Source organism: Falco cherrug, chromosome 8 (assembly GCF_023634085.1).
Source record: "Falco cherrug isolate bFalChe1 chromosome 8, bFalChe1.pri, whole genome shotgun sequence".
Lineage (NCBI taxonomy): Eukaryota > Metazoa > Chordata > Aves > Falconiformes > Falconidae > Falco > Falco cherrug.
Genome location: NC_073704.1, coordinates 46,047,285 through 46,065,510, shown reverse-complemented (window position 1 = coordinate 46,065,510; position 18,226 = coordinate 46,047,285). Strand labels below are relative to the sequence as shown.

Sequence of the window (18,226 nt, the reverse complement as noted above, 5' to 3'; positions counted from 1 at the left end):
TTCCTGAGCTGGAAAGCCCAGAGCAGAATTCACAGGCTCAAACTCCATCTGCTCCCTGACTACCTACATGCCCTTCTGCCTGATGCCACAGTCAGGACTTCAGTCTCAGACTGACCATGACACACAGTTCCCCTCAGCTCAAGTCAGAACAAACTGCTGCTTTTTACACAGGATACAGGGTTTTGGTTCTTTATTTTAGTTATAAAACAAGCAGCAGCACTGGGATAATGAAAAATAGATGTATCCCTAAAACTTTACCTGCAAGCCTGGAAATAAAAAGAAAAGAAGAAGAAAAAGAAATTCAACAAAGCAGTGGCTGAAAGAAAACGCGCACTCCCATAAAAATAGAGCTCACGTGTACTGAGAAGGCTGGTAGCAAATGACAGTACAGCCTCTTCAAAGCCTACAACCTCATGCCTGCCTGGAAGATGACATCTGCACAACAATTAGCAGTTTGCTTAGGTCCCAGGTAGGCAGGAGGAGCTAACATGTGAAACACGGGGGTTTGAAGCTCCTGGAGAGAAGCCTGCACAGGCTGACATCTCGTTACAAGACAGACGTATGCAGAGGGCATGAGAGGATTTCCAAACCAAGTGTTCTGTGGATACAATGCATTTTTAGAAAAAAACTCTGCAGCTTGCAGAGCAGAAAGGGTAGCAACTGTGACCCTACCTGCATAGGGAGCATGTGCTCTGAGGTAAGGACATCATTTTGGGATCCAGCAGCACCCACGTACAGCAGCAGCTGGTCAGCACCAGAACCACAAACCCCCCTTGTGCAGGGTGAAGTGGGTTTTTTTTCCCCCCAATCACCCTCTTTTGTCAAAGAAAATCAGGTACTTGGAAAAGAGCAAAGGGTCTGACTCACAGAAGCCTCTGTTGCTGGCAGCAGTCCTCCTGTCAGAGCAGGCAATGTTCTCAGCTTTGCAGCGCTGGAGGTTGTGCTCCGAGGCCCCAGAAAACTCCATCTGCACCAGCGGCCACAGAAACAGCAGTGCCGCCATTATGTTCTCTATTAGCAGGGATATTTTTACTGATTTTAGTAGCTATGCATCAGTAAGTGCCACACAGCCCTGTGAACGCGGTTGCCGTAGTCGCAGGTGACAGTTCAAAGCAAGGCAGCGCGAGGAACATATTTCATTAATGCCTTCTGCTGCTGGGAACGCACCACGCTTTCATGTCCTAACTCAAAGCCCATGCTGCGCATACTGTGCCACTCCAATAAATCCATCTGAAGCCTCATCTGAATTCTGATCTGCTGCTCCAGGAGAGCACATGGCCATCCCAGAGAGCTCCCCAGCCCCCTTGCCAGGCTCTGGTTTTACAGCCAACTGGAAGCAGTAACAATAAGCTAATCCTTGTTCTCACCTAGGGATCGACAGAGCAGTGCAGCCTTGCAAAGTTGTCTGCAAATTTACTAGCTCAGGGTGAGTATCTGCCCAGCCACCCTTCATCGAGATGGCTGGTGGTAACAAAAGCACCACCAGCAGGTTGTGTGTCTATAAACACAAGTAACTCACAAAGCTCCGTTTGCTGAGCACAGGGCAGCGCTGGAGAACAATCAAAGACATCGAGGAACACAGCACAAGCACCCCTTCAGCTGTGGCACCAAGTGGCACCAAGACCTCCAAGCACTCACAACCTCTTACGCTGAAGCCAGTTTGATGGGCAATAACAGTCAAGGAAACTGTTTGAAAGATAGATGTGTAAATTGGGATGTCTGATTGAAGAGGTGCACTCAGGACACATACTGCAATCAGTGTCAAGCCAAGATCCCTGTTCAAACACAATGTCGTTTTAATGACGCTGGCATCTATGGCTGAGACTAGCATGACATCCTAAGCGATGTGCAATGCAACAGAGGAAGAGAAGGAAATTTAGCTGACCTGACCTGAAATTTTCTTCCTCTGAGCAATAGGGTCCCTGGGTCTATAATGAGCACCTGGGTTTGCTGGCTTGCTACTGAAGAGCAGAGCAGTGTCAGTCAGATGCCCTGGGAATGTCCTGTGGCTGGGAGTCCCTCCTCCGCTGCCTGCTGCTACACCAACAGGAGAAAGAGGAGGTTTTAATCTGAAATTCAGCCTGTATGTAAGAGAGGAAACAGCTGGTGGGCAAACGGAGGATTACTAGGAGGCCACAGGATACTCTGCCCTTCCCCGTTCATTGCAGTCAGGTCTGCACAACCCTCTGCTTTCAAAGAGATGAGCAGGACCAATATGCAAACACAATCACTTCTTCCCAGAAGCACAGAGACACAAAGGCTCCTGTTAAGTACAAACCAAGCTAAGAGAAGCCAGCCTAGAAATACTCGTGTTTTGGTGGGCACAAGCCCAGGTGACTTAGCAGGTCTCTATCCTGAAGACCTGCCACAGCTCTCCCTGCCCTGACAGTACGTGGACATTGCACCATGGTTTCTGTCATGAAGCACAGGATTCCTTGGATTTCCTCGAGAAACTGGAGCCACAAGAAGACAACTTGCCCATATTAAAAACTCAATGGCTCTCATAAGAGAATGGCACAGGTCCTGTCCTGCCAAACATGTTTACCTGGAGATGGTTACCTGCAGTACGCTTTAATGTGGAGGATCCCGCAGGAAGATGCGAGTCAATGGGCAGGATGCTGCACGAACCAGACTGAGCTACCAAACCTTGCACGATGTGAGCATTCCCTACTGCCTTCAGTAAGAACAGGACTTTTGAGTCTCTGATACAAATTTTCCCCCCTTAAAAGCCATCTTCATCTTCTTTTCATGCTGCTTCTTCCCCAAGACAAGGCCTAGCAATTAATTGCACTTGTCCTAGCTGCAGCGCCCAGATGAACTGCTGTGGTTCTGCATGGCTAATGGACAGGCAGCCGGGAGGCACAGGAACATCCTGCTCCATGCACCCGTCTTGAGCTCCCTCCTGCCAGGCAGGTCCTGATCAGCAACATTTCCAAAAGGATGCAGGAGTGAATTTCCCCCTTCATTAAAGCCAATATTAAAACTACAAAGATTGTGGGAGAGACCTGAATACACTTGACTGATCAAAGAAATGGATTTGAATGAAAACTAATAATAAAACCAGAATAAAATAATAATAATGAACCTATCTATCACCATATGCAAAGCAGGAGAAGAGCCGTGAATGGCAAAACTAAACATAACAAGGAGCTTCCTTCAGGGACTGATGCAATGCTCCCAGTGGAGCCCCAGTTTGTTTGTTCTCGAGCCCCCCAGGACAAACCAGGCAGGAACAGACTTCTCTGGGTACAGACCCTCCACACCAGGCTGGTGCAGGCTCCACACAGCTTTCTTTGAGGTCTGATGTTGCATCCACTTCTGCCATGCTCGGCACACTCCCAGCAGCCCTGCTCCTCCTGTTGTTTTGTTATTGGGAAGGCACGCTCATGCCTCCAGCGAGTATCCCCAGCTCCATGCAGGAGCCCACCACACTAAGAGCCCCCAACCCCTGCCAAAGGGTCCCACACCCCGGCACAAAGCCCCACACTCATGGGTGAAAGACAGGACAGCAAGCACCACTTGTTTGCAAACACCCTCAAGCTACCAGCATTTCAGTAGAGAGAGCACAGCTGCAATACAGACCGTCCCATTGATGCCGCTTATGAAATTGCTTAAAATACTTATTCTCCTTGCTTGCTCCTCATCATTTACTCCTACCAGGACTCTGCTCTGGTGTGTTAAAAACACTCCTACACAAGGGAAAAAGTTGTGGGAACACCTTCCCGTATTTGGCTGCCTACAGAGAACCCACACACCAATGAAGCCATGCTTTTAGGTTTACAGGAATAAATCACGGCTCGAGCTCTGCTGGCTAGGTACAGCCTGCCCCCAAGAAGCAGGTCCTGCTCTGACCTGCAGCAGAAGCACCGCTCTGAAATCGGACCAGTGCACAGGGAGAAATTTTGACACAGGGCAGTAGGGATGGGGAGGGAAGAAAAGGGTAACCATGGCAGAAACACCTGCTGGCAGCGCCTGGCATCTACCGTGCAATCATGCAATTTTTATAACCGCCACTAACAAATAATAACAATAAATATTAATAACCCCTACAGGCTACTTTCTTAGCCACCAGCTAACAGCAGCCCCTCTAACACAGCTGAGCTATGATACCACCTAACGTTGGTCTTTCCTACAAGCGCTGCTGGGTGCCGATGCCAGCGAGAGCTGAGCACAGATGTATCGGGCGACAGGGGACAGCGCAGCAGTGCCCAGGCACGGCGTGGGCAGCTCTCGGCACCTGGCAGCTTCGCCGGCACTGTTGTGGCTCTGCGCAGGGGCGAGGAGTGGGCTGTTGTGGGTTGTTCATGGGTAAAGCCAACATCGCCCCTTCTACCCGACCACAGGAACTCCGACCCTGTTGTTTGTATAAACAGCCTTGCACAGTTTAACATTAAACATCGTTTAGTCTATCAATTAGATTTACTTAATGGGTTTCTTCAGAAACCAGCACTCACAGAAAACGGTGCTCTCCAGAGGGCAAGAGCAGAGCTTTACACTTCAGTGGTTTGAAGTCGGAGCAAGGCTGCCGTCACCCTCTCCACCCACTCGTTAGCCGGGATGGCAGAAGGGGCCGCTCTCCACCGTGGCTCAGCAAGAACCCCGATCCCAGGGGCTGCACGGCACGTCCCGGCAGTCTTCAGACCTCCCTGCCGGAGAGCCCTGGGTCCAGGATGGGGGGATGTTCTGCTCCACTCAGGATGCTGTGTACCAAAGCACAGCATGCCTCAGAGATCAGAGGACTGAATTCATCATTTATTATTTATAAAAAAATGCATCTACCTGAATTTCTGGCAGCTGATCTCACAGGGCTCCACGACTGCCTGTACACAACACCCTCGCTCCACAAAGCTTCGGGGCTAGCAAGCACATTCAAGTCCGTACCAGAGCACAGGGGCTGAGTTGCACCAATTTAGGATTTGCCTGGAGATAAGACATGTGCAGGGACCTTCAGGTCAAACTTTCTGAAAGCTGCCACGCTGCCTGACCTCAACCACATGAAACAGCTTTCCCCTTCCTCACCACCTCACACCCCAGCTGAAAACGTCTTTCCTCCTGCCCGTACCTACTCCCTTCTCCTGGCTGCAGCTTCCCACACACATACAACTGAGTGGTATTTCCCCCCATGTGTCTATCGTTTCCACCAGCCCCTATCCGCACGCTGACACCCTGGCTCAGGCTAGCCCAGGAATCTGCCAGTGCTCAGCAAATCTCTTTTACCCGCTCCGCTTCCACAAGCTTGGAGAATCCAACAGAAGCGCAGGTGCCCACCACGCCAGCCCAGCCACAGGGCACCCCGACGTCCCGCTGAGCTGGGCCCGCAGAGCCAGAGGTTTAACTGATGTACCCCCAGCCCCTCTGGAAAAAGCTTTTTGTATTTTCCAAGTTCTGGCTGTTCCTCCCGTTGTTTGTCTCCCATCAAATACCAACCTCCTTCCCCTGTCAGGTGCCAGTCTCTTTCTGTATAAAGGGACTCAATTAACAGGTTAAAAAATCATGCAAAATTCAGGCTCGGTCTTAGAGAAATCCAGCGCGGATGTATCAGGCACACAAACGCCCACAGCAGCACCTGCACCACGCCACCTGCCCCAGCGTAAGTACCTATCCCCTATGGCTGTAACTCAGCCTGTCCCCGGCCCAGACCCTTGCTCCCAGCTCCAGCTCAGCCCAGAGGTTTCCCATCAGGATTCCCATCAGGATTCCCATCTCTCCTTTATCACCCATCACCCCCTGCCGCGGCCTTATGGAGCACCTGGCGCAGAGATGCCGTGACACCAGGCAAGCCAAGGGCTCCTCCAGCAGCCCTATTGATCTGCCAGAAACAGTGAGCTGCGACGTTTATGAAAAACACATCTTCTCACCTCTCTGCAGTGCACCAAGCAACACCGACAGCCCTTACCTGACGTGACACCCCACGGGTACAGGTCACAGCAGGGAGCAGCACAGTACACAGGCAGCAATGTGGCTCGCCCACTGCGTGCTCCGGCTACGCGGCCAGGCTCAACACGGTGTGGGAGCCCACCAGATTAATTGCACAGGGTGCCTGGCCAGATGCCCAGCTCAGGACCTCACCTGCAAGCGAACTGGTCTCCCCCCACACTTCCAGTTTTGTAACAAGCTCCCAGTTGAAAAGGCCACTGGGATCTGCCTCCTGGGCCAAACCCACCCAGGAGCTGCCAGATCAGCCACCGGCAGCAAAACCCAGAATAAAGCCCCAAAAGGCCAATCCTAAACCCTCTCCTGAAGGGGAATAAGGAGCTCTCTAGGGATGAACATAACCTACTCCAAGCCGGCTCGCTCGGGACCGCTCCTGGCTTTGCCCTGAATCCCTGCGTGAATCCAGACAAGCCATTCCTCATGCTGGGGCTCAGCTGCCACGGTTATAACCAAGGGAATTGCAGGGCTCCTTCCACTAAGGTCTGCAGCGATATCTTGACGTGCCTGGATGAAAGGCATTATCCAAGTTTGTTTATTTTTTTCACTGCATTAGTACTTTTAAAGTGGTCTCAGGGGATGCCTTCCTTAAGCAATTAAATAAGCCCTGGGACAGTAATGAGCACGAGGAGAGAACTGAGAGACTAACAGTACAATCATCCAGAAGCAACTCTCATGATGATTCCCATTCTTCTACCCAGGCATTTCCCACCAAGATTAAAAAGCGAGTCTTGCTCCCTGAGCATAAGAGCCTCCCCAGCCCAAAGCCAAAGCAGAAGCCAGCCAGGAGCAGGCAGCATTCGTTCAGCAGGTTTTGGCCTAAGGAAAGTTAGAACAGCAAAGCGCTCCAAGGGCTGCAAATGCACTGACATGGGAAGCTGAAAGAGAACATCACTCCTTCTCTCTCCTATTCTTCATCATCTGCCACCTTTACTTTGGGGAATGTTGGGGGGGGGGTTGCCTTTTAGAGTTACTTTAGATGTTACTTGTAGCAATGTACAGAAAAAGCAGTTTGAAATGTGACAGTTCAGCATCCTTTTAATTAAAAAAATCCCTCAGGCACCACAGAATTGCTCCAGCCAAGCACAGGCACTGGACAATACACATCTTTCCTCAGGGGAAGATGCAAGCCCAAGTCCTCCAGCAAAGGTGAAGGTTTCACAGACCCCTCTGGAGGCCCAACTGCCATTCTTAGATGGCCCAGAACATCTGCAGGGGCTGTGACCTTCCTGCTGTCGTCCTGCCTCTTGCCTCATCAGCCTCCGCTAAGTAGAGCTTTGATCCCCCGAGTGACTCCCAGTTCAGAAACTTCTTTTCTTTTGCTGCCTAGACATGAAAGATGCTGCGCTGGAGTTCCTTAGCATCTCAGTTTCAGATGGGCAGACTTTGATGCTGCACAGAGCGCCCATCTCTGCAATTCGTCTGGTCTCTTCAAAGAGCGGCAGAGCCACAGCTTGTGATCTGTGCAAAAGAGCGTTTTCCTTGGGGAAGAAAAGTCATGCTGCCGCTGATCACCACCTTGTCATGGCAGAACAAGTTGTTTCGGTGCTTCAAAGAGCTCCTCAACCTTAAATCCTTATGACATGGTGACAAATCAGGGAACCTGCCTCTGCATGTCTCACGAATCCTAGCAGAGGTTATGAAACAGCATTTCCGTGAATGCCTCGGCCACCACGGGACCCTGCACGTGCCACCAGAGTCGCGCTTGAGGGCCGCAGCGTCTGCATGGCTCCTCTCCACGGGGAAGGCTCCAGCAACCGCTTCGCTACGGACATTTGAACTGCAAGCCTGGGCCACAGAGCTGTGCGCAATGAAGGCTCGTGGAGAGACTCCAAGTATTACACCTTCCAAGCAGTAGGACTGCTCCCGGTCCACAGGTCCCTCCTGAGCTCCACGACTGTGCTCAGAGCCGCGGGGTTCCCTCAGGAGCAGTACCTTGGCTACATCCCACTGCCCCTCAGCCACAGCAAAGGCAGGCTCCAGCAGCCCAGGCTACACCGGGCAAGGAAGAGAAGAGAGATGCAACCAGAAGCAAGTGGGTTTCCTCCACGATTTTCTCTTCCAAGGGATGACGACTGTGTTTGTAACCTCAGTACCTTCCAGTCCAGAAAGACAAGACTCAACTCAGTTTCTCATTTGGACCAACAGCATGAGACCCAGTCATTTAAAAGAAACATCCTTTTGTTAAAGAATACCCCATAAAGAGCCATTTTGTGGACTGGCGTATCTCAGCAGCTGAGCAGCACCAGTACACGAAGGGGCCTTCCTTTGGCAGTCCTGGCTGTGACCGCATCTGCTGCCTCTGTGAACCCCACACAACGCACCCGACCCCTGGGAAGCAGCAGCCAAAGGATACAGTGATTTTCGCTCTCTGTTTCTTGGCCTTTGCTGCACAGCTTTGCAAAGCCAAGGAGAACTCTCCAAATCTCCGTGCCTGCTGTAAAGGCTAACAGTAGGCTGTTAGCCACTCACACTCTTCAAGCTGTGACGGAAGATGGATCTGCAGCACCTTTCTCTCTGCTGCGAGATAGAAAGAACATCTTGAGCAGCTTCCTCTACATCCTGGTGGTGCCACAGCCTCATCTTGCCACATCAGATGGGGAGATGGCAAATCCATCACAGGACTGCCAGGTCACATTTGTATGGAGGGCCTACTTCCATGAAGACCACAGACCTCAGCTGTCCCCTCCTGCAAGCAGATTTTATCACACGATGGACAAACTATTCCGCAGAGCTTCTACATCAGCTGCCATCTAAATAAAGCTGCCACGTGAATCACGGCTGTTTCAATGACAGCCTCCACAGCGACTTCCAGTGACCGCAGACATCACATGTTGAGACAAGTTTTGGCACCAACCCTGGTCCAGGGAGTGAGAAATCTCAGCGCACCCAGAACCAGACTGAGACAGTTGCTCACATGTAGAAGGGTTTGCAGCACCAGCATCAGGCCGCGTATTTTTTCCGAGGCAAGGACCCTGTCATTTATGCATTAAATGGCACATTTATTCTGCTATTCAGGAAGAAATAATAATTACAGTGGCCTCCAGCTCTTTCAGTCTGTACTTAAAGAGCAAAAAAGGACAAAAGCAAACAGTGCTTCCACAAAAATCTCTGAACTGGCTTTTAGTTGCTGGACAAAAGCAGGACAGCTGATGAACCACTTCCCCTATTGTCCTGTCTAATTTATATTTCATAACAACAGCCAGGCACTGCAGGCAAAGCACTTCAGGAGGCAAAGCACCACTCGGGTGGGTGAGCAGATCTGACCTTCAGCCTCCCGCCTTATCACAGTGCTCCAGGTGTGCCATGACTGCCCAGAAACGTGCTGCCTACAGTGCTCTCTTCTTTAATCGTAGAGTAAGGAGCACTGAGCCAGCCTGGGCATCTGGCAAGCTCTATGTGGCTAAGTGCTTTTGGATGGCGCTGAAGGAGCCAGCACACACCCGTGGGTTCATCCACACACACAGCTACAAGATGCTCTCTCACAAACACATTTCCAGCATACATAACTCTCCCTCTAATCAAGCAGTCAGTTCTGTTCTGGTGGAGATTTACAGAGAGGTTTTTTTCTCTCGGAAGCAATAATAGATGGACAGCAAGAAAGAGAAGAAATTAATGAACAAGTAATTATTCCCAAAGTTGCTAACAGGAGTGATTCCTCACCCTGAGACAACTCTGGAAAACAAGACTAAAATGCTTAGGGGACATATTCTCAAAACTGCAGGTAATAGAACAGATAAAATGTATTTACAGTATCTCACAGGGGACATGTACTTTTTATTCTGCTGAGGAATGTAATATTCTACTCCTCATTACAGAGTTAATAGGGTGCCCTAAAAAAAAGTAACTTAACAAAGTGTCTTTAATGGCAACTGGGTCCATTTCCAGAAATGCAGGCTTTTCTCCTCTTCTGCTCCCCAAACCGAAGCACAACGAGCACATAAGCAACTTTAATAATCTATGCAAATGGCACAATTTAACAATGGGCAAAGAGGAGGCTGGAATGGGAGGTGGGCTAAAATAACGCTCCCTCCACTGACACTTTCTAAGAGGAGGAAGAGGAGGGCAGGCTTGCCTTCCCCAACTTCCCCGGTGCACACAAAGCCACGGCTGCCAGCTAACAGACTGCGCCTGAAGTACCTGCCAGCAGAAACAATTTGTCATGTGTCAGATCAAATAAACTCTTATGAGGCCACTGCACTCCCTGAAGCAGACGGCTGCCAAACTCCAAAGGAGAAATCCAAGAAACCTAGCCGGCCCATGTCAGACCCAAGTGCTTACGAAGACCAGCACACTTTTCATTTTTAAAACACATCAGTACAATGCAATCTGTTCCTGTGCAGCACTCCCATGCAAGGCAGCCATCAACAATATCCATTATTAAAAAGAATTTGGTGTTTAAATTATCAGTCTGGGCTGAAGCTCCTCATAGTCCAGAAACTTCATGTTCCTCATGCAGCGGCACAGCATCTCGCTCATCCTGGAGAGGCAGCAAGAAGGCTAATGTTTATCAAAGAGCCCTGGCGTGGTAACACGCCGCGATGGATTATCATCTGCCTGAGCAAGCGCTTCTCCCCTCCCTGCCAGCCTTGCGCTTTCTCACTAAAAAGTGAATTACAGATTACTTTTCTTCTAAATAGTCCTACAGCCTCTTTTCTGGTTCACTCCTGAGCACTGTCGCAGCTTCCCATTCCCTGGGCTTGTGCCATTCCAGCCCCTGTGTTGAGGCCCCTTGTGGGTTCCCTATTTGCCGCATGGTCCTGCAAGAACCATTGAAGCACTGGCCCTGGACTCCCCAGCACTGGCCCTGCTGTGGGGCACGTTGCTCTCTCCCTGTTATCCTGCTGAGCAGAACATGCCCCTAAAACTGCTCTGGGCACATCTGCAAGATTTACTCATGCCAGCCAGTACTGTGGGGACCCAAATCTCACCTGCCCCTGCAAAGACCAGGCGCAAGCACCTACTGGTCTGCACAGAGGCCATACCCCTCAGCCCAGGGCTCAGCTGCCAGCTCCAGATGTTCCAGATGCCACTGTGTTTCATCTGGGGCCAACCACCTGAGTCCCACCACAGCCAGGAAAACTGCTCCTTCCCTAGAGGATGAATAATGGCGCCAGAAAACTTTGGCTGCAAGAGACCTGAGGTTCCTGGCCAGGAAGCTTGACCAGCCCACCGAGGAGGTTAGCTTATCCAGAGTGAGAGCAAACAGGAGAAAGGCAGGAGATCCAAAGGAAGGATGAGAAAAGCAGGAGACGTTGCCTCAAGTCACCAAAAAACCAACTGCCTGCCCCAAAATCCAACAACAGAGCCCTGAGTAACACTACACATCAAAAAAAAAAAAAAAAAAAAAAAAAAAAGAGGTGAGAAGAGGTAAAAGCTGGCAGCCTAAAGCAAGGAACAAGGGAAGAAAAAGGCAGCAGGCACAGGACATTCCCCTTGGTATTGGTACTACCAGCACAAACCTCAGCTGTGTGGGTTTTTTTTACAGAATTTATTTAAAAGAGAATCTGACGCCTCATGACAGGTTACGTTTAGACACTATTTTCTCTGTACCGGACTCCTCTCCAGCCACAGGAACTGGCACCAAGCACAGGACACCATCTTGCCAGTCTTACCTGGACAGGATGGTTGTTGCCTACAAGCACCTCATCCAGCGCAGAAAACGCCATCAGCCGGTACGTGCACCAGGAGAGCTGTAAAGCACTCGCAGCACTGCTTTCCAGCACGGAGCAAAACACAGGCTGTTACCGTAATGCAGTAAGTGTTAAACCGAGATCTCATGAAGGAGGAGGTTAGCAGACACAAGTGTCATTTACAGCAATGCTTTTCAGGCACTTGCAGAGACGCCAGTCGAAAGCCAGGTTCCCACAGCCTCTCCCAGGTTTTACACGCCCCAGTTTCCACCCAGCAGCTCTGTGGACAGTGACCCAGGCCAGGTGAGCCAGCGGTGAGGGCCAGCACCAGGCACAGCCAACCCTTGCTCCCAGCCACCCCAGCCCAGGATCCGTTTGCAGGCAGCTTAAGCAGGCAAAGCTGTAGGCATCAATCCAGGACATGGCTTGAACTCGCATCTCTGAACACGAGACAGGGGATCCTCCTCTGAAAAATTTACCTTTTTTTCAGCTCTCTGACTTGGAGAGATCTCAGAGAGAAATCAAAGGGCTGTAGTGCTGCAGGAGTCCAGGGCACCAGCAAATGCTGGTTATGTTTCTAAACAATGGAAAATTTCCCGAACAATAAGAGAGAACAAAACCCACGCTAGCCGCCAGAAACCAGCCAGAACTCAAGGATGCTCCAGCCAGGAATCTCACTCAGCTCCTCAAGCAATGCTCTGCACAAATCCAAACAAAGGAGCCCATTTACATCATCACCGATGAATTTCTTTACCCCTAGAAAACTTGTACAAGTGCCACGCGTGTGAGTGCCATGATGATTTCCAACATCCTCCTGCTGACACTGAACAGACTTTCCAAGGTTTTCTGCAGACACTTTGTACTTGATTACCCCACACTTGCTGGAAGAAAAAGAATGAAATGCACTCAAGAGCCACTTGCTTACTCCTGATTTTGGTACAACAATACAACAACAACATTTTTACATCCCGGCAACTTCCCTGCGCCAGAGCTGGCACACACCACGTCCAGCCACCAGAGACAGGAGCTGCTCACCAAAAGAATGAGCACCTCATACCCAGCCCTTTGGTTTTGTAACCCTGATGAGCCATAATGCATTAAGCAACAGTGCACTATTCGAAACCAAGTCCAGAGCTTGCAGCAGAACTTAGATCACCCAAGGCTCCTGCTGGAAATTTTCCACACTGTAACAGTTTATTTTGTGGGTAGGAAGACATCAAGAAAATTAATTAAGTCAGAGTAAGAAGAAAAAACTCCCCCTAAAGTGAGTAACTGCACTAAAGCAGCGGTCGTGAGCAAGCCAAGTACATTTTAAGGGCTATACATTTTCACTTCCAGAGTCTCAGAAAAGAAAATGGAGTGACTTTGTTCTGTATGCATATTGTCCACCATTTGTTATTGTCTGTCTATTGATGCTTACTTGAAAAACAAAATTTAATTAAACCCTACAGTACTGCACAGCCTGCCTTTGAAATATGCCCGCATTAGTGGATCATTACAGTAAATGAAATACAGCTTCATATTGTATTTTTCAAATAATGTCCTAAAACATTTACAAATTAAATAATACTCTTGCAGGGAAAAATTAAGAGACACAGTGTTTAGCAAGGGCAAAGAGATGTTTACAGATGAAGTCTGAAATCAGACGTGGAGGCAATGAGGCAGAGAGGTGCCAGAGGGCTCTTCTAGACCTTGTCGAGACGGTTCTCCATGTACCAGAAACTAGACAGAGTGTGCCAGTGCCAGGCGAGCAGAAAGGGCAGTGTCCCCAAGCCCGCAAGGATGTCAGCACAAGCTCATCCAGGGTCTGGGGTGCGCCAGCACAGCCTGCCATGCCGGGGAGGTGCCTGCACTCTCTGCGTCCTTTGGGAACCTGGCCAGAGCCATACCAGTCATAGGGAAGTAAATCCTTGCAACAACCAACTCCAAGCAGTGAAGATCTGTACTCCCAGCGGGGTGAGAAAAGGGATGCAGAAAGGTGTTCTTGTGGCAGGATGAGAAATGCAGCACTAACATTTACGGGGAAGAGGAAAACAAAGGGAGCTTTGGTTTCTCAGGGTAAGTAAAAACACAAGCAGGTTAGTGAGTCAATGCTGGTCATAGCAGCAATGCCTGATGCTGAACAAAGCAAAGCAGCATTTTAAAAAGCAAGTGAATATTACATGAGCTTTACAGCTCAGGTTTGAAGAGATCCAAGATTTGTCTTTTCCTTAATAGCATCTGGGGCAATGCCAAATGTTCTTTGACAAATTATTTACTCCGAGAAATCATTTTGCCTAAACAAGTGTAGCCCATTACCACATCCTTCCTCACATCAACTGGAAAAGGCTGTGCTCCGCAGCTCCTACAGCCCCATCTCCATGGTGATGCACCAACAGAGGTACAGACTCCAGCAAGAAGACAAACCTCACCAATGAAAAGGCAGAAGATGGCAGAGCTCTCACCGGTGTGAGCCCTGGAGAAAGGTGAGCTGCGTGCGCCAAGCAACAGCAGCGCTGGCAGGCAGGGCTTTCACGAGAAGCAGAGCATGCTGGCCTAGGAGCAGGCTGGAAACAAGGAAGAAAACCTTGCAAGGGCACCTCCGGATCTATTTTACAGGAAGACAGTAAGAGATTCACTGCTGCTGCCCATGCCAAGGATCAGCAACTGACAGCCGAATTCCCGTAGGTCCTGCCAAGTTCTCATCAGCATGTGAATCTATTATTTAAAGGAAAAATGTTCAGCCTGGCATATAATCATTGAAAGCTGTCAATGTCCAGCTCATGCAGGGCTTCCTCTGTGGAAAGGATCCTTCCCTGTGAATCAGGGACTCCTCACCAAGTTCACAACTCCTCACCAACGTCACAAAATTAAAACGAACAGCTGCAGCAAGGGGTGATCCATTATGCATCGCCTTATTGGTGCTACAACAATAATGAGCACTGGGACCCCGAGGTATTACACAGCACACAGCAAGCTTGGGCAAAACCCACTGGAGTACAGAAAATGCAGCCCAGGACCCTTCCTAATAGGAAAATATGTTGGTAGAGGGGCATTGGGACCAACATAGCAGAGCTGGCACACAGAGCATCCTTTCTGCACTGGAAGGAGACTTCGCTGAGGCTGTGCGGGTCCAAACTGTCAAAGGCAAAGCAAGCGCAGCACTTGTGCACCAGCCAGGCGGCTGGCTCCTACCTGCTGACATGCCCTCCTCACCTCCCCCACAAAAGCCTCCCTCAGGATCAACAGCTCACGTCCACTCACCTGCACACCCCCACACCTGCTCTCCCATCAGTGGACAGTGCAAAAGCTGCCAGCGGCACTCATACAGATTTAGGTTGGCTTTGCACTTTCCAGGCTGTGGCAAAGCCCCCCCCGCCCCTCCTTAAAAGCAGCACCACCAGCTTGCATAAAAGATGAAGATTGCTGAGCCTCCTGCAGCCCTTCCCGAGGTGAGAGCAATCTGTGCACACTGTAATCGTCAGGCAGCAGGAGCGCAGTGAAACCGGGGCAGCTAGACTGCAGCGTGAGGTTAAAAATGATTGGGTTTCACATTCACAGGTATTTCAAGAAACATGCTCATCTACAGCTCGCCAGCACTCTTCTCCACCTCTGAACATACCAGGAACAAGGTCTGAACATTTGAAACAGACCAGACTGCTACTCCCAGTCTGCAGGAGGAAATAAAGGGAATGGGATATCTGATAAGGAGGAGGGGGAGCAGCCCAGACACCTCTGAAAGTGCCCTGCTTCTGCAGTTCAAGGTTAAACATCTCCTTTGCATTAATGTCTCAGCCTGCCTCTCTCAAAAGCTGCGCCAGGTAATTAGAATAATTATAACTATTATTAGACCATAATATTATTATAGCATTTTTGCTACACTTGACATCTGTTGGCTGATAGATTTTACTGGTACATAAGAAATAATTGTGCATAGATTTCTTCAAAATGAGCACCAACATGGAAGACGTTAAAGCGTTCTGCATTGTAAAAGTTAATTTTATGGAAGCATGCTTGAAATAAAAATTCTAAAATCAACAGTTAAACTTTTAAAAACTCTCATTAAAGAAATTATTTGGGTTTAAAGTAGGCAGCTGTTAAAAAAATGCTGACTTTTCATTCGATACTTAAACACATATACCTGGCTCAGCAGCTTCTTCAGATCAACATAGGCATCTTCTTCCAACCTATTCCAGTGACCCAGAGGTTTCTAAATCATCCCTCCACCTTCCTTTTTGTCTCTGCAGCAGGTGTTTGAATTATTTGGGCAAAGAGCCTGACTATGCAGAGAACTAGTATCATTAGGACTCTTACAACCTGCTCACTGAAAATCCTACAGAATTATCAGCAAACCACATCAAGAATAAAATACAGCTTCTTGCATCCCACAAAGCCCAAAGGGCTTTGCAAACTGGACTGGAGACGCAATCTATCCACCACCAAAATTCAGCTGTAATCCAGAGCTGAGCACAACCTTTCTACCATTATTTACCACAGCGCACAGCTGCCCAGAGGGAAGTGAGAAAGAATCCAACAGAAACCACAGGAGTGCTTTAGAGAGGTTGAATATTCTCCCCTGGAACTGAAATTTGGTCTGCCATGGATCAATAAAGGGGAACAAACAGGGCACAGCTCTATCCCATTGATGATGTCCTGGAAGCACAGCCTGAGCAAACAACTGTGGCTGTTAGCAGCCTTGAGAGGGGGAAGAGACCAAAACCACAGAGGAACCCTGTGTTGTCCTTGAATTCAGTAGGGCCCAAATTTTACCCCACAGTTACACTGATGTGCAAAGAAAGATGGTATAGTGGGTAGAAGTGCACTTCAGAAAAAGAACAACCTCTTAAAGTTCAAAAAGCTGAACACAGCAGCTCAGTACTTACAGAACTCGGGGTGCTTAGAGCTGGTTGTGTGTGGACAGTGACTTTTTCTCCAGTTAAAGGTATTCCAGTTAAAGTTACTCCTCTTCCTTAAGCTTAGTTCCCACTGAGAAGATGACTCGCAGAGCCCTAGTGCAACAAGGGATCCCGCAACCGCTCCCACAGCGACACACTATTCAGGGATAAAAGTGAGTGTAATTAATTTTTTCAGAGCAAGTAATTTTTTTTCCCCCAGAGCAGAGCAACCACACAAGGAACTCTGAATTACTTGAGGAGAAAAATGTATTTTTACTACCGTAGTCACATACAAACAAGTCTAACTTTCACCAAGGACACACCTACGGATAAATAAAGGGGAGCAGGACACTACAGACACAAATTCTCCCATGCACACCCCACTGCTACCAAACCAGAGGCAGCTGGGGAGCTCTCAGTGGAAAGCAGGGCAGGGTGACCAGAGGTTTGCCTCTGAGCAATGCTAGTCCTAGCAAGTGCCAGCAGGAAGCCCCAGTTACATGAGGTTCATGAAAGCTCTTGAAAATCACCCAGGTCCTCAGCAATGGGGCACAAATCCCCTCTCCTGAGATCTGCCCATCACACCTCTGACCAGCATTACACAGGCTCTTCACTCTAACTGTCCGACACGTTCAGGCAAACCAGAGCAACTCAGACTAGACAAGCTCACCTTAACGAGGCACAGTGCTCATTACTAAGAAAAAAAAAAAACCAAACCAAAGCAACCCTCTCATACACACACTTTAGCTATCTATGATTCCCTGTCACAACGGGAGAAAAGCCTCACATATGGGCCCTCGGAGCTCAGTCCAGGTCTGCATCTATTAATCGTTTTCAGTAATGGCCTGAACAATGAAAGAGAAAGTACTTTCCTAAAACCTGAAAGGATGCCCAGCAGTTAAGAGCTGGAAGCACTCTGGAGGTCATGATCAGAATTGATGAACTGAAGAAAAGTCCCCAAAACACCCATGAATCAATAAAAAGAAAAGCAAGGAAAACAATGCAAAGAACTGCACTCAGAAAGAAGCAAAAACAAAGAGCAAGGACCCAAATATAGCACGGGAAAAGCTCTCTGGACAGAAGTAATGCTGAGGAAAACTGGGGGCTAGACTAAAAACGTGATGTGTGTCAGCATTGTGGCACCACAGCTCCAGCTGCAAAGACCTAAACATTGTTCTGTGACTTAGGAATCCCTAATTCTGGGGTAGAAGGCCATGCTCAGTGCTGGGTATCACCCCTAAGAAAGTTGCAGACAAGCTGGAAGGTCTGGGCAACAAGCAGGGCAGTCAGTAGTTTAAAACACACAGCCCCAAACCCATAAGGTTTCTCCGTCCCTGCTCCCGTCCAGGGTCTGGAACCAGCTCTCAGTATTTAACAGCTGCTTACAAGCAGGACAACCACACCTTGGGCTCTCCATTCTGTGAAGACAAGAGACAAAGCGGCCGGCTTATTTTGCTGCAAGGGTGAATTGGACAAGGTATCAGGCTCTCTGAGACCAGCATTTCATCAAGTCCCAGAGGGAACTTGCCCCCATCCAGATCCGCGCTAACATCCACTGCTGTCCAGTCTGGAGCTGAGCATCTCTCAACTGGCCCCAGGACAGGGGCATGGACAAGGAGGCTTTTCCAGCCCTGCATTTCATTTTAGCATCCTCCATCTGGCCACTCCTATACCACTACAGCAGTGACATCTTGGAGCTAAATTAACAGCCTTTTCTTCCCCAAAATACAACAGAGCTGCCCACACTGCAACGCAGGACAAGCACAGCCATAACCATTTCAATTCACA

General features: G+C 49.2%; 1 protein-coding gene across 8 annotated transcripts in view; it reads right to left on the bottom strand.

Annotated features, from left to right (window-relative positions):
• SIL1 (SIL1 nucleotide exchange factor) overlaps window positions 1-18,226 on the bottom strand; it is a 97,377-nt gene that overhangs the window by 76,578 nt on the left and 2,573 nt on the right. For 4 of the 8 annotated variants that reach the window (XM_055719527.1, XM_055719526.1, XM_014287164.3 and 1 more), the window contains one exon: window positions 16,427-16,595. The exons of 3 other annotated variants lie outside the window; for them this stretch is intronic. The gene's annotated coding sequence lies outside the window, so the exon portion shown is untranslated. Of the gene's footprint in view, window positions 1-867; window positions 968-16,426; window positions 16,596-18,226 lie in introns of all 8 variants that reach the window. One more of the 8 variants, XM_027797687.2, reaches the window with a different exon arrangement.